Consider the following 21,412-nt stretch of genomic DNA (forward strand, 5'->3'; position numbering starts at 1 on the left):
CTCTTACAGCTCTGTTGTTACACTTGTGGCTCCCTCTCTCTAGAGTCCTCTTCCTGGCTAATTCTAACTCACCTTTCAAAACTCGACTCACATGCCAACTCCCCTGTAGCCTTCCCTGAGCTGTTCTCCATGCTCAGTACCTTTTGTGTGCATATTTCTTTGAGGTCTTTAAGGAGAAACCTGGGCATGATTTAGTTTCACATACGCGATGTGCACAGTGTGAACACAATCAGTGTTTGGTGAACAAAGGGAATCAATTTAAGTGAAAAGTAACAAACACAGGGCTTTGGATTGCCATCTGTTTTTCTCTGGCTCATTTATGGGAAACTGTTAAGTGCCTTAAGGAATGAAACCCTCGTTGATTCATTTTTGCATCCTTCACCCAGCACCTAGCACTGTGTCTAGTACATAGTAGGTGCTAATACATGTTTCCTAAATGAATGAACCATTGCCAGGTGGGTTACTGTGGTACCAGCGTGCCCTACGTAAAGTGATATTTGCTGATATAGAATGTGAAATTGGACTTGAGACTTTTCTTTCTGTTGAGTGGGTTTCCATTCCCTCTGGAAAACTCGTGGGACAATCCTCGGTGCGTTTGTCTGTATAAACTCAAGAAGCAGAGGGAAGAAAGAGAAGCTTCATTTACATCTAGTTGTTACCTGGACTTTGGGCTCCCACTACTAAAGCTATGAGCTCCTCTGTTCGAGGGGCTGTGTGTTATTTCCCTCAAGCTCTAATTTCCTAGCCCAGTGCCCCTGCACACAGTCAGTGCTTTAAGATGTTAACTGAATGAGTGACCACGTGGCGACCTCTACATTATTACATTATTCAGGTAGCCCTCCAACACCATCTCCTTAACACATTTTGGTTTAGCATCAGTCATTATGGATGCCATTTCCTCTTTAGGCAAAGTTATTTGTTCATGTGCAACTTACCTGCCTTTGGATTGTTTTTGATAAAGAGTCCCTGATGGGCATGCTGATGCTTTAATAGATGGAATAAAGTGTTTCCATTTTCATATTGTTGGAAACTAGCATTTGTGTTGGTTTATGGGTAGTGGTTAGGGCTGGGGGAGCAGCCCTTGTCCTTCTGGGGCTCTGTAGAAGTTTCAGATAATGGGAGAGAAAGAAATCAAAGATTGGATGGAAGAAGGGGGGAAAACTCAGCGAGGCAAAGAAAATGAATATGAAAAAACTTCTCCAAAGGACGAAAAATCGGTAGAATTCATCATTAAAAAGAGGAGAATCAGTCATTCTCAGCATTACTTTATTTTCATTGTGTGTGTGAGTGAAAGCACAGGTGGAAATGACAATGGTGAATACCTTTTAAAAGGCACTTTATCCAGGAACAGTGAATAAGAAAGATGTTTAGTTCCAACCTTTCAGATGGGGTAAAAAAAGAATCTATCAACTGTAAAGCATTGTCCCCCGGGTGGATGAAATTCCTCTGAACGTTTCTTATGCTTCCTAATATCAAGGGAATGGAAGATGAGGAGCAGTCAGAACCTGTAGGGTTGTGTCAATGGGGAACCAGGGTGGGGCCAGTGGTGGTTCACGGCTACAGTTCATACTGAAGCCTTTTTCCCGCTGCAAGATTCCTTTTCAGTCCCATCTGCTTTCTTTCTGGGTCTTAGCCTCGTGGCTGCACAAATTTGCATGCCTTGCTTCTTGCTTTACTCGTTTCCCCAAATCACATGGACTCAGACCTGTGTAACTCTCCTTTGTTATTGCAAGGCTATGTGAAAGGTTGTGGACAAATGGAACTTTTGTAAATCTAATCATCTTTCAAATGTACTCGGGAGCTTTCTATTTAACAGAAGCCAGGCTTGAGTCTTGCACAAAATGAAAAAGACTTTAGCAATACCATTCACATACCAGTTTGTCTTTGCTGAGAGAGAAATTTTTTAAATCTCCTATTTTCTTAAAGCTGAACCTGACTTTCCTGAAGCAATGACTCGGTGACCGCAGCCTGCAGGATGTTGAGGTGCTCCAATGAAACAGCTCTGATCTCTCCGTTCCCCTCACTTACTACCAGGAAGTGCCTGGGACAGAGCTGCCCCTTGCTTACATGCAACACCTTATACCTACTGGCACATGTGCACCCAGGTTTTATGCAGTCGTTGGAGCTAGGTAGTGCAGGTAGGGCCCGGTGCAGAGCCACGGGAGAAATTTGTGGTAGGAGTCTAGACCCTGCTCTCCAGACGTCTAAGTGAGTGCCTGTCCCTCCCAGTGGGATTCATCCTGAAATGTGATACTTGTTGTCAGTGATTTAGGGCGTATCCCCCTTGATCCTTCCCTTCCACATTCACAACTGCTGATGGATGAAGTTGCTCCCCTCATGGATTTTTCAGAGATCCTCTACTTGAATTATACTTGACAAACTAAAGCGGAAGCAAGCACTAGATCTCTTGCTAACCTACTGGGAGAATGGCTTAGGAGGCAGTATAACATAGTGGAAAGGCTGGCTTGGGTTCTTAGATTCAGTCCTGGTATAATTAATTATAAGTAGTGTGAACTTGGACCAGTTTCTTAACCTCTCTGAACCTTGGTTTCTTTTTCTGTAAGGCGGATATATTCATATCACCTCAGAAAGCTGTGGATATTGAACAAAAATGTATCTACAGTAAGGTAGGTACTGAATAAATAGGAACTAATTGTTATCAGTTAACTAATCATTTCATTAGCATGAAAGTGGTCTTGAACTTATTTTTGTTTTATCCTCACCTCCCCACTTTGTCTACCCTTCCATTTTCTGTAACACTTCTCTTGTGGTTGCCTAAAGACATTTTCTATTTCCTATCTCCTTGCTCCCTAATTTCTTTCCCTTTCTCTCCCTTGCTTTCTCTCACATCTAATGTTATGGTATTCCCATTCTCTCTTCCATCTAAGAATCATAAAATCTCAGAGCTAAAATGGCCCTTGGAGGTTCTTATATCCGGCTTCTATCACATGACACAACCAAAACCCAAAGAAATGTACATTTACACAAGGTCACCAGGTGGTAGAATCCTAGAAAACTCGAGGTGGATGCTCAGCCTACCTGCTCCCTTATGACTCTCTGTCCCTGGAGGGGGACCATATGAAGGATGTTTATCCCCATGGAACTTGGCAAGGACAGGGATAGATTATAGTTCTCAGGCTATCTAATGGATAGTGTTCTTCCTCTTTCCTTTCTAACCCCTTAAAGGCATTTTGTATTTCAAAGTTCTTTGATAAAACAGCTAAACTAGCTCGTCTCCTGGGGCAGCAAAACTCAGCTAAGACGTCTCCTGAAATTCTCTTGCTGTTGGATTGGGGGTATTTAAGTTTTTTTAAGTTCTAAAAAAATCTACAGTTGCTCAGCATGGATAGTACATCATGAATGAACAGTAGTGGGCCTTTGATCTAATTTTCATGTGTGTCTTCTTTCTTAATAATAAATGGGCTTTTGTTATGAGATAGGTTGACACTTACTGAGTTTGCTTTTTATTGGTCCGTGGTGAGTTGGGAGCAGCTGAGAATGTGTTCTCTTTCTTAGTCGTATAGCAAAACTGTGACTTGACACATAATTGGACATTGTTGCTTAGCCCTTTCAATGTTCCAGGCATTGAAGAGAGAGAAAATTGTGTATTTTCCATTTGGGAGAATAGCATCCAAACTAAATGTCAGATGACAGTTTAGCATAGTGGTGCCTGATATGATCCATCACAAAGGAGAGAAGAACTATTGATTACGAGGCTGAAAAGAGAAAAACACATCCTGGAGAAAAAAGGTAGGAGAAAATGAGGAGCTTATAATATAGCAGCTGTCTTTAAGTCACTGCCTTTGAGTAATGACAAATGTCTTGCACTGGCTCAGATTTCTTTGAATCAGCCAGGAAATGGAGCCCAACACCTCTACCATCAAAGGCAGCAGGAGTGATGTTACAGAAAACTGTTGTGAGTAATATTAATGTTGGGCAGAATTGCTCACACAACAGGACATCCATTTGGAATGTGGTCAGAGGGTACTTCCCAAAAGTCCTGAGAATGAGGACTGGGGGAGCAGAACTGACGTAAACACTCAAGAAGGCTCATTTGTGCTCTCAGAAAGGGTAGGTGAGAGGCAAAGGCACACTGAAGCCTGGCCCTGGGGAGTGATAATGGTGTTTGGAGTCTTTCACTTTTGTGCAGGTCACTGGTTCAGATCAAACTCTAACTGCAGGAAATTGTTACAGCTTGATGGCTGATGGGAAATTAGGTCCCAGCCTTCAGTTGGCTTCCTAAACATATTCACTGTAATTGGCCTCACTTCCTGGAAGGCTGCTGAAGGCTGGGGAGGGCAACAGGTACAGAACTGTTCAGACTCCAAGAGAGGATTCTGTTGGGATTGGAGGGGGATAAATGCTAGGGAGGCACTGAGAGGAAAGGCCATTCAGAGAAGGGAGGAAAATGCTTGGCTCCTCTAGGCTCTGAACTTGTGAGGGTTGCAGGGGTCCTCAGGCCAGCCTTTAGGCAGACCAGTGTGGGGACATTGGACAGAGAGTTGGATTGAGTCCCATGAAGAAACTCACATCTTGGGGCACCTGGGTGGCGCAGTCGGTTAAGCGTCCGACTTCAGCCAGGTCACGATCTCGTGGTCCGTGAGTTCGAGCCCCGCGTCAGGCTCTGGGCTGATGGCTCAGAGCCTGGAGCCTGTTTCCGATTCTGTGTCTCCCTCTCTCTCTGCCCCTACCCCGTTCATGCTCTGTCTCTCTCTGTCCCAAAAATAAATAAACGTTGAAAAAAAAAATTAAAAAAAAAAAAAAAAAAGAAACTCACATCTTACCACCAGCATCTTTGCCTCCAGCTCCCTCCCACCCAATTCCAGAGTCTTGATCCAGTTTCTGGGCAGGGGAGCATGATCTGTGAGCTAGCTTCCTTATCCCTTGTTTAAACCTCCAGCCCTTCAGCTCTTAGTTTGCTGCAAAACTCAGGCTTCTGCCAAGCAAAAGCATTGGCTCTTGGAGTTCAACTGCTTTTTATTTTTTTCTTCTATTGTCATCCCTCTCCTGACACAGTGAATGGGGAGCGGGGTGGTGTGTCACTAGCTAAGAGGAAATATACAGGATGGAAAGCCCATCAGTTATTATGTCCAGCTGTCACCCTGCTCCATTTAATTTCATGTGTTTCCTTCAACACTTACCCTTTTCTTGGGCTTTTGAAGCCTCTGCCCAGTTAAGCCAGTGGATCTGCCAGTGTGTCCATCTACTTCTTGTCAAGAAGGAATTCTCCTTGTGGTTGTGGGCAATTCACAAATTCAAAAACCCTGTGAAGATCTATTTTGTAAAGTGAAATAGGGGACAGAGGAAAAGAGACAGAGGTTAGAACCTGTGGGAAACCTGGCAGGGTCTAATAATTTATGGCTTACAAACTTTTGGTCACAGGATGGGAGATGTGAGAGAAAAACTCAATATAGCTCATCACCCATCATAACAGGTAGTCAATGTCCCTTTTATGTAGGCGAGATAATTTATTTGTTTGCATATTTTAATGATTTTATGTCACTTTGAAAATGATGTTTCTAGAAAGTTTGCCTAGTGTGTTGACTGTATGGCTGCAGGCATGTTCTTTCTCCCCCTGGAGGTGGAGAGCCTGGTTTCTAACTTGGAAGGCCCACAGGAGGGTGGGGAAGCTGGTAGGCTAGAGCTTTCATTAGGCTTGGTAGGAACTCAGAGAGTGTTTTCCTTTTGTCTTTGAAACACAGGATTTGTGCAACAGCTTCAGTACTGGAGTATAATTCTTTGAGAGAATGGCCGTGCTCAGGCAGAGGGTGGGATGGAAAACAAAGGTGGTGTTCTTAGGAACCACCTGTTGTATTTGCACTGTCTTGGAAGGAGGTGGGTGTGTTTTCGATATTTGTGTGTAAGTTTCCCCCTCACTGTACCTTCAACTCCCTGGGGGCAGTGTCTGAATCATCTCTGTTCCCTTCATTCCTGCCAGCTGCCAGACATGTGGTAGGTGCACCGAAAATACTTGTTAGGGATGAACAGGGAGAATGGAGCTTCGGTAGTTTTACCTTTTCTGAACCTGATACTTGGCTGCCATGGCACACTATCTACTCTGCTTTTCAAATTACACTGAAGCACCCAGAAAGTCATCAAAGAACATTTTGCTGATGGGCGCCTGGGTAGCTCAATTGGTTGAGTGTCCTACTCTTGATGTTGGCTCAGGTCATGATCTCATTATGAGTTTGAGCCCTCCATCAGACTTCATGCTAAATGTGGCACCTGCTGGGTAGGTGAAGAGAGAAGAAGAACATTTTTCTGAGTAGGTGAGAAACAGTTCTTGAAAACTGGAACTTAGATCTGAGGATCCAGGGTTCATGTCCCTGTTCAGGCACCAAAATCGAAACAAAACAAAACAAAACAAAACAAAACAAAACCAATACCAAGCAAAACATTGGAACTTAGGCTTCTGTGTGATGATAAGGCCAAAGCTCAGTCAACTGGAAGGATGCTGGGTGTATCTGGAGAACTTCCCACTTCTCAACCAACACAAGCTCTTCCTTGTGGCCTCTATTACCCTCTACAGTCCTGGGTGTTACCCTCTACAGTCCTGGGCTGTGCTAAAGAGGCCCATCAGCTTCACCAGAGGGTGCTGCCCCCTGGAGGGGGGGGGACAACCTCGGCTGTCCATGGATTAGTTTTCCCCACCTGCCTTCCTCCTGCATATTCTGGACCCCACGTGACCCTGTCATGTTGCATTTAGGCCCAATCAATAGTCTTTTTAAATAAGATTTGCCCTTTGAAAAGCAGCCCTAAGCACTTTGCCTTCCTTTTATGTTTGAAAAGTTCAGTTTTGGTCTATGCTCAGTTCTAAAAATACCCACATGAGTGGGAAACCCAGGCTGTGCAGTTCAAAGTTGTTCCAGTAGGTCAGGGTCTCCAGGGCTTGGAGTAGCTCACTGGGGTGAATTGAGCACCTTCACACCTTCAAAGAGTGAGCTTCACCCCCGCAGAGTAGGAAAGCAAGCATTCTGTCACCTGGGAGTGTCAACTCCATGGAAGGCAGGAGGGCACCACGCCCTGGAAGTTGCTGAGATCCCTGTGTTGAAATGGCTGTGATTATGTCTTAAATTTTTTTTTCGTTTTCAAGATGGATGTAGTGTGTAGACAATATTGATTCCAAGTCGATTGATGATCCTCAGTCTGTGTTTCTGAGTGTTCATGTGGAAATCAGGAGTCAATACCCATTGTCTTCAGGGCTGGGATGCTTGATACACAATTGAAGCTGGTTATTTGGTTCTTAGCATTCCTGAGATCAAAATCCATAACTGAAAAACTATTTCCTGGGTGTAAGTGAAGTAATACACTTGTCCCCTTTACTGTTATTGTCCCAACGTGGATGGCGGAGGCCTATTCTCTGTTTTTATTCTGTGTCCTTGGAGAATAAAGGCTCAGTGAGATACATGCTGTTCAGACACTAAGCTTTACACTCTGTTTATCTGATTCTTCTGTCTAATTAAAGTTACCTTTTACACTTGATTGGTTTTTAAGGCCCAATATTTGGCAATTAAACCTTCTTTATTCTAAAAACTGGGTGGCACTTTCCTGAATGATTTAGCACATGATGCATTATCTGCAGAACCAAGAACTGGCTTCCTTGGAGAGCTTCTCTTGAAGAATTTCATGTCTGGGTGGCTGCTCTAAACACCCACCAAGGAATCTGCAGATAGAATTGTATGGATTAAACTCAGGAGTCCATAGAGCTGGTGTGGGGAGAACCTTGGCTTGAATTGGGAATCAGGAGACCCGATTTAATCCTCAAAGGTGCCATTCTTCTAAGGCTCCCTCAAGGTCTTCAAAGGTGCTCTTTATCCCTGTTTTTGGTCAAGCCAGAGAAGTGTGGCTGATGCTGGTGGAAAAGCTGGCCTGCCCCCACCATCACAGAAGACTCCTAGCCCTGTCAGCCTAGGCATGTGCTGGTTTACAGAGCGCTTGATCATGGGCAGGATGCTAGAGGATCTTGGGACACACAGAGCTTCTCAGTTGGACTTGTTAAGACATGAGGAGCCATTCATCTCCACTTGGTCCTTTTTTTTTTTTTTTTTTAATATATGAAATTTATTGTCAAATTGGTTTCCATACAATACCCAGTGCTCATCCCAAAAGGTGCCCTCCTCAATTCCACTTGGTCCTTCTTGAGAGTCTAGTTAAAGCACGACAAATTTATGTCTTCTCAGACAGGAAAGGCTGTGGCAGAACATGCAGGCACTGGAGGGGGTGTGAAGGTTGTAAGCATGACCCCTTCCCTTACCCTGTAAGAGTGGACTCTGTTTCCCATTCAGGTTTGCTAGGTTCTTGAAGGACAGTTTTAGTGTTGCCTTTTCAGGGGAAATGAAGAACAGGTGGTTGAGGTACGTTAGACTGCCATAGAAAAGAGGATGTTAAGGAGATGGCAGCCATTTTACAGAGAAAGGATTAGTGTGTTTACCTCTTCCTCCCTGCCCTGCTCCTGCTGCCCTCCCAACACAGAAACATGAACACACGTACACATGCACACACATGCGCGCGCACACACACATGCACATACACAGCCTTATGTCTGCAGAGCTGGTGAATATGAGCCATCTAGGAGTGCTCATAGTGCTAGCATCTGGTCCATTCTCACCCTGGTGAGGAGACACTGTCTTCTCTGAGTCTGGCATTTGAGCCCACATTTACTGAGTGACACTGAGGCCCTTCCGGGGAACCTGGTCCAAACACATAAGGCGTTATTTATTTGTTTGAGAGTGTTTTCATTTTCAGTCTTTTATCCTTACATATGAGTCCAGAGTGATGCTTAAGGGAGCCTAAATTACTGCCACCAACCTGATCTGATTCACCGTGAGGCGATTAGCTCTGCCACCTGACACCAAGGACTGCGGGACGCATTGTAATGTGTTTGTATTGCCTGTACTCTGAATGCAAATGATTTAGGGGGTTTCTCCCAGACTTTTTCTCCTTTCCTGAGGACTCCCCTGGGGAGGATAACCGGAGCTACTGAAGATACACTGTAGTCATTCTGGCAAATCTGTAAGCTTCCTCAGCAACACTGCCCTGTCTGGATGTGTCCTGCTGTCGGAGTGCTTGCCCTTCTGAGCTTGACTGGCTTCACCAGATAGAAGACTGGGCTGCAGTATGGGGACAGCATAGAAAGTGAGAGGCCTTTGGGAGTGACCCCTGAGACTCCATTGTTCTGGGAACTTCTGGCTTAAATGGCTCTGGGGTGAGCTCACAGGTTAGGGGCAGTCAGATTGGAAGGATCCCTCCTCCCATGCAACTCAAAGTGTGGCCTGAACCAGAGACATCACCATCATCCAGGAGTTTGGTAGCATGCAGAATCTCTGACCACAGCCTCAACATGCCAAGTCACAATCTGCATTCTAACAAGAGCCCAGGCCATCTGTAGCTATGTAAGAGAAAACAGCCAGTCAACATCCGTACCTTAAAGGCTATTCTAATAACTGTCCCTCTGAGATAAATCGTACTGAGAAAATGTCCACTTGGGGAATGGAAAGGAAGCGAGGTAGAAGAAATTTGCAGCATGGATTTCTGATTCTGGGATCTCTAGGTGGCAGAAGGACCAAGGAACCCAGTGGTAGTCAGTGGGACAGACAGTGGCATGAGAGGGCACAGACGGAAGGCCTGAGTGGACACACACTTCCTTGACATCCCTTCCACCCTCTTTTGCTTCCCCACAAACCAGCTGCCACTGACCTCACAGGTGCCCACTTCTGAGCTAAGTGATGATTTTAAGAGGCCCTGGGTCCCTAAGAAGCTTATGGTGTGCTCATTTCCCTATTCCTGCCATGGAATTACAAATAAAATAATAGTAAACTATAAAATAGGTATAAAAAGTATGAAATTTTAATTCTCCCCTTGATTAATACTTTATTTCTTGCTTTAAAATAACAAATGTCATTTTCATGTGTGAGGCTCAGCTTTGCTGGCACCCCAAGTGTATCAGTGGGGTGTCAGATCCTGCCCAATGCACTCTTGTCCTGCCCTCATTGCAATTCAAGAAGACACTGGATGAGGAGACTAAGGTCCCAGCTCTGTGACACCCTCTTGGTGACAGAGTCATTTACCAGTAGATTAGGGTCCAGAACCGGTTTCCGGGGTTCCACCTGTTGAGGCACTTCTCGGGTCTCAAGTAATCCTGGGTCTGTCTTGGCACAGCTGGTACCCTGAGGGAATCGTGAAAATAATGTCAGCTTCCAGGGCTTGACACAAACTAGGACCTGTTTTGAGTTTATCCACATCTCAGTGTCTGGATGCTGATAAAAAGCAGGCCTGAATCAGACTTGAAAAAAGCCAGCTAGTCATTCAACTGCCAGCATTTCACTTGTGCTTGCCACAGGTCAGAGTGACAGATTGGCTCCCTGACACACCACAGGAGACCTACCCCAAGGAATGTGTCTCTGACAGACCTGTTCAGAAGGTCAGTGCAGACAGGAGGGAAAGGGAGAGGCTGCCCCCCCCCTTTGCCTCCCCCACTACTTCTTGCTCAGCACTGAGTCAAGGCTGGGATTGAAAGGACTGAGGAGGGGGTTAAGAATCATGGCTGCTTTTGACTTGTCAATTAAGTTTTGATGAACATCCTTCTTGCCCATGCTTAAAAGGCCAGCTTAATTATCACAAAGTCTTGCTGACAGTATGCTCTCTTTCCCCAAATTTCATTGCTTTTTTTGTTTGTTTTAGTTACAGCTAAGGTTGTGTGTGTGTGTGTGTGTGCGTGTGCACGTGTGTGTATATAGACATATATATATGAATTGGATGTATATATATTGGAAATGGATGTAAGAGTGTAACCATGCTTTGTGCTGCCACCATGCCTGGCAAGGAGAAGATAGATCAACATGTATCTATTTAGTGAAGGATTTGTGATGTCATCAGTCACAAGGTCCCCTGCTTCAGAAGTGGAAATTAGAAAATATTCCTGTCCGCTGCTTTACAGATATGACTCTAGTAGACCTAGGAACCCCCTAATCTTTTAAAAGTCATGTGACTTTTTCAAAATGACTAAGAATGTGTGCAACACTGTACAATTACAAGATTCTCTTGCCATAACCTTCATGGTTCTCATTCAAGGCCAACACTTTCTCAGCCGCTAAAACTTTGAACTAAAGCAATTTCTCATTCTAATATTGAGTTGTTACTATATTCCAGCCAGGAGGCAGTAACTATATTCCTGTTTAGCTGTACTAATCAGTTCTATGTTAGTGAATTAATTTAATCCTACAGTAGCCTATCAGTAGGTACTATTGTTATCCCCATTTTACACTTTAAGTCACTGTGTTAAGGTCACCCAGCAAGTAAGTGGGGAAGCAAGGATTTGAACCTAAAGAAGTCTGTCTAGAACAGCCAAGCTATTAGCCACTGTGCTATCTGCTAAAGGTATATAGAGCCCTTCTCCACCCCTCCTTCCCCCCCCCACCTTTTTTTTTTTTTTCACTTCTGCTTTGGCTGTTTTGCAGCGGAGGGAGAATCCTCATATCCTACAGTATGAAACAGGTTTCCAAGCGTGAGAAAGAGGTTTGGGGTATAACATCTCAGTCCTCCCTTTCTTCTTTCCAAGTGGTATTCAGCTATTTAGGAGTTATTTAGGTATTCATGCTTTTCTCAAGAGGCATGACTATCTCTAGTTCCTTTGGTTAGCAAAATAATAAGACTGTCATTTTCCTTTAGGTCAAAGTGCTTTGGTAACAGAAATAGTCAGCCTCAATGAAAGATTACCCTGACTTCCAAGTTAGAGAATGGTTTTGCTCAAAGTTAATCAAAACCCGAGGGTTAGAAGGGATTTTAACAGCCCTTTTGTCCAAATCCCCATCTAATTTATGGCTCCCTTTTATAACCTCCTACCAAGCATCATGTTGTATTTTGGTTTATCTTTTAATCAGTCAAAGGTGGCCCTGTGCTTCTTGACACTGCCGATGATTAAAATAAGAAATCTTTTTTTTTTTTTTTTTTTTTTTTTTTGGCCTTGTTCTGAATCTTCAAACTGGCTTTCTTTTCTTGTCTCCATCTTTTTTCCTCTTAGAACCTGTTTGTCTGCTTGACATGAACACCCAGGTTAATTACATCCAGAAAGAAATCCCTTCTTTCAATTATAGAATGATTAACTATGTAAATTTAAATTAACTCATCCCCAAGTCAGAATTTTGAAATCATCTTTTTCAGCAATTCTTTGGTGAATATCATTTCACTACTGATTTTTCTTGGGAGTACCGTCATCCGTTTTCAAAGAGAGGACATTTATACACAACCAGAACTGTTTAATTGATGTCTTGGTTTTTATGCTTTAATGGACCACAGAATGGTGTCTTCTGCATTCTATTGGAAGAGATTTCTCAGACATACAGCATTCTATTTTTATCTCTTAGGCCCACCTCAGAGTCGAAGTGTCAGCATTTTATGTAAGGAGTGCTGGGCTAGAAGCCAAACAACTGAGTGAGTCCTAGGTTGGATTCTGCTCTGGGACCTTAGTCAAGGCATTAACCTTTGGGAATCTTGGTTTCATCCTCAGGAAAATGGGCATTCTGCCAGCTCTGCCCCTGTTATAGGATTGTGGAGAAGCTCACATTGGGAATGTATGTAAAAGCACTTAGTAGACTGTAATACAGGATGGTAAATGTAAGGCCAAAGCCCTGGGTGCCCAGAATGGTTATGAAGTGGGTGAATATTAATATGGGGAGGCAGAGAGCAAGAGAACCCCAAAACTCTTAACCCGACAGTTGATTCTTGTCTCTCTAGAGTATGTGTGTCTGCACATATCAGGAAGAAGTTGAGATTAAGTTGCCTCAGAGCTGAGCATTCCTGTCAGTCAGAAATGCGTCAGTCAGGGAGTTTCAAAGCCACAGGGGAAGAAAATGAGCTGACAGTCATTTGTACGAATTTATGAACACTAATTAAGCATCCAGTTTGTGAATAGCACCAAAGATAGTATAACATAAACCTTACCTGGGCCATTTCAGGGGGTATTAACCAGAGGTATGTCGCTTGAGCCACCACTGTGCATCACCTCCAATGCCTCTGCCAAATGCCAGGCCCTTTATTTGTATCTTTTAGACGTTTTTCCTCGATAGGACCAGCTCTCAGGTGGATAATCTCCTACTGAATTACATTTTTCCTAAGATTTTTATAAATCTGGTACCATTCTAGTTCTAAGATCTTGTCTTTAAAGAAGTCTTCACAGATCCTCTTGCTTCCCTTTGTTCCCTTCAAGACTCGAAATTAATTTATTCTTTCTTTGAAATCCTATTCTTTATGATGTTTCTTGAAAAGAATAGAATTTCCTAGGAAATTCATGAAACAAAATTCAGCCAGAATTGCACATAGTGCTTAAATAATGCAATGGATGAATGTTTTACTTGTATTTCTTTGAAGAATACAGTCTTTCCGTTATCAATAAATCTTAACTTCGGAAAGAAATCCCTTATTATGTAGTGAGTTTTTCCTTCTGTGGTCATCAATACCAGCGCCCTTTGGGGAAACTCACCAAGTTGCTAATTGGTGAAATCAGAGCTGAGACCCTCCGGAAGGGCACAGGCATCCTCTCCCCAAGTAGTGGATAATAAACAGGAGAGGATAGAAGCTGCTTCCAAGAACATAGGCCCCTGAGGGATTATTTTCTCGTCAGGATTCCTCATTCCTTACTCATTCCTGAACAATAGCTGTAGGTCCAATGGTATGCTGGTAAACGTTTCACGACTGGCCCTCTGAAAAGAAAAATGTGTGTGTGTGTGCGTGTATGCACACACTTACTGCATATTTTACTGATATAAAAGATGTGTAGTGCACAATTTACCATGGGGCGCCTGGGTGGCTCAGTCGGTTAAGTGTCCGACTTCAGCTCAGGTCATGATCTCAGGGTCTGTGAGTCCGAGCCCCGCGTCGGGCTCTGTGCTGACAGCTCAGAGCCTGGAGCCTGTTTCAGATTCTGTGTCTCCCTCTTTCGCTCTCCTCCCCCCACTCATGCTGTCTCTCTCTTCTCAAAAAATAAATAAATGTTAAAAAAAATTTAAAAAAACCCACAAAATTTACCAAATAATAAATATTCTTTTTTTTTTGCAAATTCAAATTGATTCTCCTGGAATGCATTTGTTGATTGTTGCCAAAATTTTAATTTGTAGCCAACATATGGTTGTAATTAACAAATGACTACAGTTCCAACGTCAATGTCGGTTGATATTTTTTACTTACAATCGCAAGGAAGACAAACATGAAACAACAAAGATCTGTGCTGAAACTCTAGCACATGTCACGTGAGTCCCAAAGTCCTCCGGTTGCATGTTCAGCCAGTCCTCTCTTTGAACATTGAGAACAGATGAGAAAACACTATTATGACCTGGGAGAGGAAAGAACAATTGTAGAATTGATATTTGTCAAATTTTATACATGCCCATAGTTAAGAAAAAAAAAATGGTGTATAAGACTCGTCATGCAACACAGCAGTCCTCTGGCTCTTACTGTCCGTTTCCTCTCACCAGAGAGACTACCTTCAACACACCTAGCTGTTTTAGGGGGCATATAGCTCCATGCCTCTAAATAATAGACATAAAATGTTTTTTTCTTGATTTGGGGTTTTAAACACTATTGACTTTCCACTATGATAGGTGATGAATGGGCTCTTGAAGGCTGTCATCTACTATGCAGCTACTGTACCTGCCAAGACATGCCTTTCTGTCCCTCCACTCATCCCATAGTGTTACATTTTAATTTTGTTCAAATCAATATTCAGTGTTTATGGTATAGGGTAATGCAAATGATATTCATGGCCAAGCCTTTACTTATCCTTTCATGTGCAATCTTTTATTTTCCCTAGAGGTTTTGTTTTGTTTGGGTTTGGTTTTATATTTACATTTAGATTACATTATATACTTTTATATTAGCTTAGTTTCCTCGGAATTTATCACTATTTCAACCTCAAACTCTGTCAGTTGTTTAAATGTTGTCTCCACACAGCAGATGCCTCCACTCTCCTGCCATTTTCACCTTTTTTGAAGAATCTCTCCTGGAGTCATCTGCCCTGCTCTGACCTGGATGGGATATGCTCTGACATCCTGGGCCTTTCCTTTTCCTCTCCTGTGTTAGACACCTCTTTTCCAGTGTCTCGCTCATATGGCGGAGGACACATGCAGGCAGCTTCCTGAGAGTGAGCACAGGGAGATAAAACATTTGCAACCTTGTGTATCTGAAAAAAAAAACATGATTTTACCTTTGTGTTTGCTAGTTTCTCTGTATATAGAATTCTAGGTTGGAAGTCATTTTTCTTCAGAGTTTTGAAGGCATCGCTCCATTTCTTTCTATCTTCTGGCATTGTAGTTGAGAAGTTCAAAGCCATTCAGATTCATAATCTTTGGCATGGGATCTGTTTTATTTTATTTTTTTCCTCTCTGGAAGTTTATTTGATTGCATCTTTTTCCTCTGTGTTCTAAAATTCATGACACTGTGCCTTTTGAGTTTATTTTAATTTTGTTCTATGGATCCCTTTAATCTGGAAACTCAAGTCTTTCTGTTGAAGGATATTTCCTTGAATTATTCTGTGGTTAACTTCTTTTTTTTTAATTTTATTTTTTATTTTTTAAAATTTACATCCAAATTAGTTAGCATATAGTGCAACAATGATTTCAGGAGTAGATTCCTTAATCCCCTTACCCATTTAGCCCATTCCCCCTCCTACAACCCCTCCAGTAACCTTCAGTTTGTTCTCCATATTTATAAGTCTCTTCTTTTTTGTCCCCCTCCTTGTTTTTATACTATTTTTGTTTCCCTTCCCTTATGTTCATCTGCTTTATCTCTTAAAGTCCTCATATGAGTGAAGTCATATGATTTTTGTCTTTCTTTGACTAATTTCACTTAGCATAATACCCTCCAGTTCCATCCACGTAGTTGCAAATGGCAAGATTTCATTCTTTTTGATTGCCGAGGAATACTCCATTGTATATATATACCACATCTTCTTTATCCATTTATCCATTGATGGACATGTGGGCTCTTTCCATACTTTGGCTATTGTTGATAGTGCTGCTATATACATGGGGGTGCATGTATTCCTTCGAAACAGCACATCTGTATCCCGTGGATAAATGCCTAGTAGTGCAGTTGCTGGGTTGTAGGATAGTTCTATTTTCAGTTTTTGAGGAACTTCCATACTGTTTTCCAGAGTGGCTGCACCAGCTTGCATTCCCACCAACAGTGCAAAAGAGATCCTCTTTCTCTGCATCCTTGCCAACATCTGTTGTTGCCTGAGTTGTTAATGTTAGCCATTCTGACAGGTGTAAGGCGGTATCTCATTGTGGTTTTGATTTGTATTTCCCTGATGATGAGTGATGTGGAGCATTTTTTCATGTGTCGGTTGGCCATCTGGATGTCTTCCTTAGAGAAGTGTCTATTCATGTCTTTTGCCCATTTCTTCACTGGATTATTTGTTTTTTGGGTGTTGAGTTTGATAAGTTCTTTATAGATTTTGGATACTAACCCTTTATCTGATATGTCATTTGCAAATATCTTCTCCCATTCTGTCGGTTGCCTTTTAGTTTTGCTGATTGTTTCCTTCACTGTGCAGAAGTTTTTATTTTGATGAGGTCCCAGTAGTTCATTTTTGCTTTTGTTACCCTTGCCTCTGGAGACGTGTTGAGTAAGAAGTTGCTGTGGGCAAGATCAAAGAGGTCTTTGCCTACTTTCTCCTTGAGGATTTTGATGGTTTTGTGTCTTACATTGAGGTTTTTCATCCATTTTGAGTTTATTTTTGTGTATGGTGTAAGAAAGTGGTCCAGGTTCATTCTTCTGAATGTTGCTGTCCAGTTTTCCCAGCATCACTTGCTGAAGAGACTGTCTTTATTCCATTGGATATTCTTTCCTGCTTTGTCAAAGATTAGTTGCCCATACGTTTGTGGATCCATTTCTGGGTTCTCTATTCTGTTCCATTGATCTGAGTGTCTGTTCTTGTGCCAGTACCATACTGTCTTGATGATTACAGCTTTGTAGTATAGCTTAAAGTCTGGGATTATGATGCCTTCTGCTTTGGTTTTCTTTTTCAAGATTGCTTTGGCTATTCAGGGTCTTTTCTGGTTCCATACAAATTTTAGGATTGTTTGTTCTATCTCTATGAAGAATGCTGGTGTTACTTTGATAGGGATTGCATTGAATATGTAGATTGCTTTGGGTAGTATCGACATTTTAACGATATTTGTTCTTCCTATCCAGGAGCATGGAATCTTTTTCCATTTTTTTGTGTCTTCTTCAATTTCTTTCATAAGCTTTCTATAGTTTTCAGTGTATAGATTTTTCACCTCTTTGGTTAGATTTATTCCTAGGTATTTTATGTTTTTTTGTGCAACTATAAATGCGATCAATTCCTTGATTTCTCTTTCTGTTGCTTCATTGTTGGTGTATAGGAATGCAACTGATTTCTGTGCATTTTTTTTATAACCTGCAACTTTGCTGAATTCATGAATCAATTCTAGCAGTTTTTGGTGGAATCTTTTGGGTTTTCCATATAGAGTATCATGTCATCTGGGAAGAGTGAAAGTTTGACCTCCCCTTGGCTGATTTGAATGCCTTTTATTTCTTTGTGTTGTCTGATTGCAGAGGCTAAGACTTCCAATACTATGTTGAATAACAGTTGTGAGAGTGGACATCCCTGTTTTGTTTATGACCTTAGTGGGGAAAGCTCTCAGTTTTTCCCCACTGAGGATGATATTAGCATTGGGTCCTTCATATATGGCTTTTGTGATCTCGAGGTATGCTCCTTCTATCCCTACTCTCTTGAGGGTTTTTATCAAGAAAGGATGCTGTATTTTGTCAAATGCTTTCTCTGCATCTATTGAGAGGATCATATGGTTCTTGTCCTTTCACGTTAATTGTTTTGCAGATATTGAACCAGCCCTGCATCCCAGGTATAAGTCCCACTTGGTTGTGATGAATAATTTTTTTAATGTATTGTTAGATCCAGTTGGCTAATATCTTGTTGAGGGTTTTTGCATCCATATTCATCAGGGAAATAAATTGGTCTATAGTTCTCCTTTATTTTAAAATTTTTTAAAACATTTATTTATTTTTGAGACAGGGAGAGACAGAGCATGAACAGGGGAGGGTCAGAGAGAGGGAGACACAGAATCTTAAACAGGCTCCAGGCTCTGAGCGGTCAGCACAGAGCCCAACGTGGGGCTCGAACTCATGGACCACGAGATCATGACCTGAGCTGAAGTCGGCCTCTTAACTGACTGAGCCACCCAGGCACCCCTATAGTTCTCCTTTTTAGTGTGGTCTCTGTCTGGTTTTGGAATCAAGGTAATGCTGGCTTCATAGAAAGAGTTTGGAAGTATTCCTTCCATTTCTGTTTTTCGGAACAGTTTTAAGAGAATAGGTGTTAACTCTTCCTTAAATGTTTGGTAGAATTCCCCTGGAAAGCCATCTGGCTCTGGACTCTTGTTTTTTTTGGCAGATTTTTGATGACTAATTGGATTTCCTTACTGGTTATGGGTCTGTTCAAATTTTCTATTTCTTCCTATTTCAGTTTTGGTAGTGTATAGGTTTCTAGGAATTTGTCCATTTCTTCCAGATTACCCATTTTATTGGCATATAATTGCTCATAATATTCTCTTATTATTGTTTTTATTTCTGTTGTGTTGGTTGTGATCTCTCCTCTTTCATTCTTGATTTTATTTATTTGGGTCCTTTCCTTTTTCTTTTTGATCAGACTGGCTAGTGGCTTATTAATTTTGTTAATTCTTTCAAAGAACCAGCTTCTGGTTTCATTGATCTGTTCTACTTTTTTTTTTTTTTTTTTTTTTGGTTTTGATAGCATTAATTTCTTCTCTAATATTTATTATTTCCTGTCTTCTGCTGTTTTTGGGTTTTATTTGCTGTTCTTTTTCCAGTTCCTTAAGGCGCAGGGTTAAGTTGTGTATCTGAGATCTTTCTTCCTTCTTTAGGAAGGCCTGGATTGCTATATACTTTCCTCTTATGACTGCCTTTGCAGCGTCCCAGAGGTTTGGAGTTGTGGTGTTATCATTTTCATTGACTTCCATATACTTTTTAATTTTGTCTTTAACTGCTTGGTTAGCCCATTCATTCTTTAGTAGGATATTCTTCAGTCTCCAAGTATTTGTAACCTTTCCAATTTTTTTCTTGTGGTTGATTTCGAGTTTCATAGCGTTGTGGTCTGAAAATATGCACAGTATGATCTCGATCTTTTTGTACTTACTTAGGGCTGATTTGTGTCCCAGTATATGGTCTATTCTTGTCTTTTCTCCCCTCAGAGAGTCCCCCTTAAAATTTCTTGCAGGGCAGGCAGGGTTAGTGATCACATACTCCTTTAATTTTTGTTTGTCTGGGAAACTTTTAATCTCTCCTTCTATTTTGAATGACAGCCTTGCTGGGTAAAGAATTCTTGGCTGCATGTTTTTCTGATTCAGCACACTGAATATATCCTGCCACTCCTTTCTGGCCTGCCAAGTTTCTGTGGATAGGTCTGCTGCAAACCTTATCTGTCTTCCCTTGTAGGTTAGGGACTTTTTTTCCCTTGCTGCTTTCATGATTCTCTCCTTGCCTGAGTATTTTGTGAATTTGACTATGATATGCCTTGTTGATGGTTGGTCTTTGTTGAATCTAATGGGGGTCCTGGATTTTGATGTCTGTGTCTTTCCCCAGGTTAGGAAAGTTTTCCGCTATGATTTGTTCACATAACCCTTCTACCCCTATTTCTCTCTCTTCCTCTTCTGGGACCCCTATGATTCTGATGTTGTTCCTTTTTAATGAGTCACTGCTTTCTCTAATTCTTAAATTGTGCTCTTTTGCCTTAATCTCCATGTTTTTTTCTGCTTCGTTATTCTCTATAAGTTTGTCCTCTATATCGTTGATTCTCTGTTTGGCCTCGTCCATCCTTGCCGCCGCTGCATCCATCTGTGATTGCAAGTAAGTTGTAGCATTTTAAATTTCATTCTGGCTATTTTTTTACTTCTTTTATCTCTGCAGAAAGGGATTCTAGTCTATTTTCAACTCCTGCTAGTATTCTTATTATCGTGAGTCTAAATTCTGGTTCAGACATCTTGCTTGTATCTGTGTTGGTTGAATCCCTGGCTGTCGTTTCTTCGTGCTCTTTCTTTTGGGGTGATTTCCTTCCTTTTTGTCATTTTGAAGGGAGAAAGGGAATTAATGAGGTAGAAAAATTGAAATTAAAAAATTAAAATTAAAAAAATATTAAAATTAAAAATCATACACACACACACACACACACACAAATCAAATAGATGATGCTAGATCGCTAGATCCTAGGTGTGTTTTGGTCTGGGTGTTGAAAGTGTTTTGATGAATTAGAGGAAAAAAAAGGCGGGGGGGGAGAAAAAAAAAGGAAATCATTTGAGAATTTGAGAAAATGAATACACTGAAGTAGACTAAAATGAGATTATGGGGGTAAAATAGAATTTGAAAAAAAATACACAAAAGTAAAGAATATAGTAGAAAAAAATTAAAGAAAAATATTTTTAATAAAAATTAAAAATAAATATGAATTTTTTCTTTTTCTGTATTTAAGAAAAAAGAAAATAAACGAAAAAGATAAAAAAGATTAAAAAAGAAAAAAAGAAAAAAAAAGAAATGTGGTTAACTTCTTTCCCTTGTGTGTGTGTGTGTGTGTGTGTGTGTGTGTGTATGTATTTTGTTTCCTGTTTCTGAAACTGTTATTATTTGCATGTTGGTCATCCCGGACTTGTCATTTACTTTTCTTATTTTTCCTGTCCTGTTTTCTATCTCTTATAATTATCGTATAATCCTCTGTTGACTTTTTCCATTTCTATTATAATATTTTTTAATTTCACCAGTTCCATTTTGCTCTCTTAGTGTTCTTTTTTCGTATTATCCAGTTCTTGTTTTCATAAATGCAACCTATCTTCTTTTTATCTCTCAGGATGTTAAATATATTCTGAATATAAAATGTTTTCCTTGCATAACTCCTAATTGCTTTTATCCTTTTTGTTTGATTTGATTTCCATCCCTCATGTTACAGATTTTTATCAGATGTGTATGACTCTAGTTTCTGCTCTTATTAAGAGCAGAGTGCTCAAATGCTGTCTGCAAGTTCTGAGCTTGTCATTGGGGCTTGTTACATGTGGGCTTCACTATGGAGTGTGGCTGGCCTATTTTGTTGGAGAACCTTGATGCCAGTATCTATAGGTCTTTCCTCTTGTGCTGTTCAAATCCCCCTGGGAAAACTCTCCTGGTCTCCTTTTAGGTAAAAGCCTGGTGGCTATGTTTGTAGGAGCCAAAGAGGAAGACGGTTGGAGGTATGGGCACTTAGGATGCAAATGTCCTCTGTTTTCCCCCTTGCCCTTGAGTTCTGCTTGGTGTCCCATGCACCAGGGAGTCCCCATTTCCCCCAGTCCAGAGAACTAACACACCCTCATTCTTGCTAGGGCTGGGCAGGGGTTTG

The 21,412-nt window shown here is 41.4% G+C and overlaps 1 protein-coding gene across 2 annotated transcripts in view; it reads left to right on the top strand.

Annotated features, from left to right (window-relative positions):
• ALK (ALK receptor tyrosine kinase) overlaps window positions 1–21,412 on the top strand; it is a 704,322-nt gene that overhangs the window by 157,722 nt on the left and 525,188 nt on the right. The window lies entirely within an intron of this gene.

The sequence above is a fragment of the Leopardus geoffroyi genome, chromosome A3 (genome assembly GCF_018350155.1).
Source record: "Leopardus geoffroyi isolate Oge1 chromosome A3, O.geoffroyi_Oge1_pat1.0, whole genome shotgun sequence".
Lineage (NCBI taxonomy): Eukaryota > Metazoa > Chordata > Mammalia > Carnivora > Felidae > Leopardus > Leopardus geoffroyi.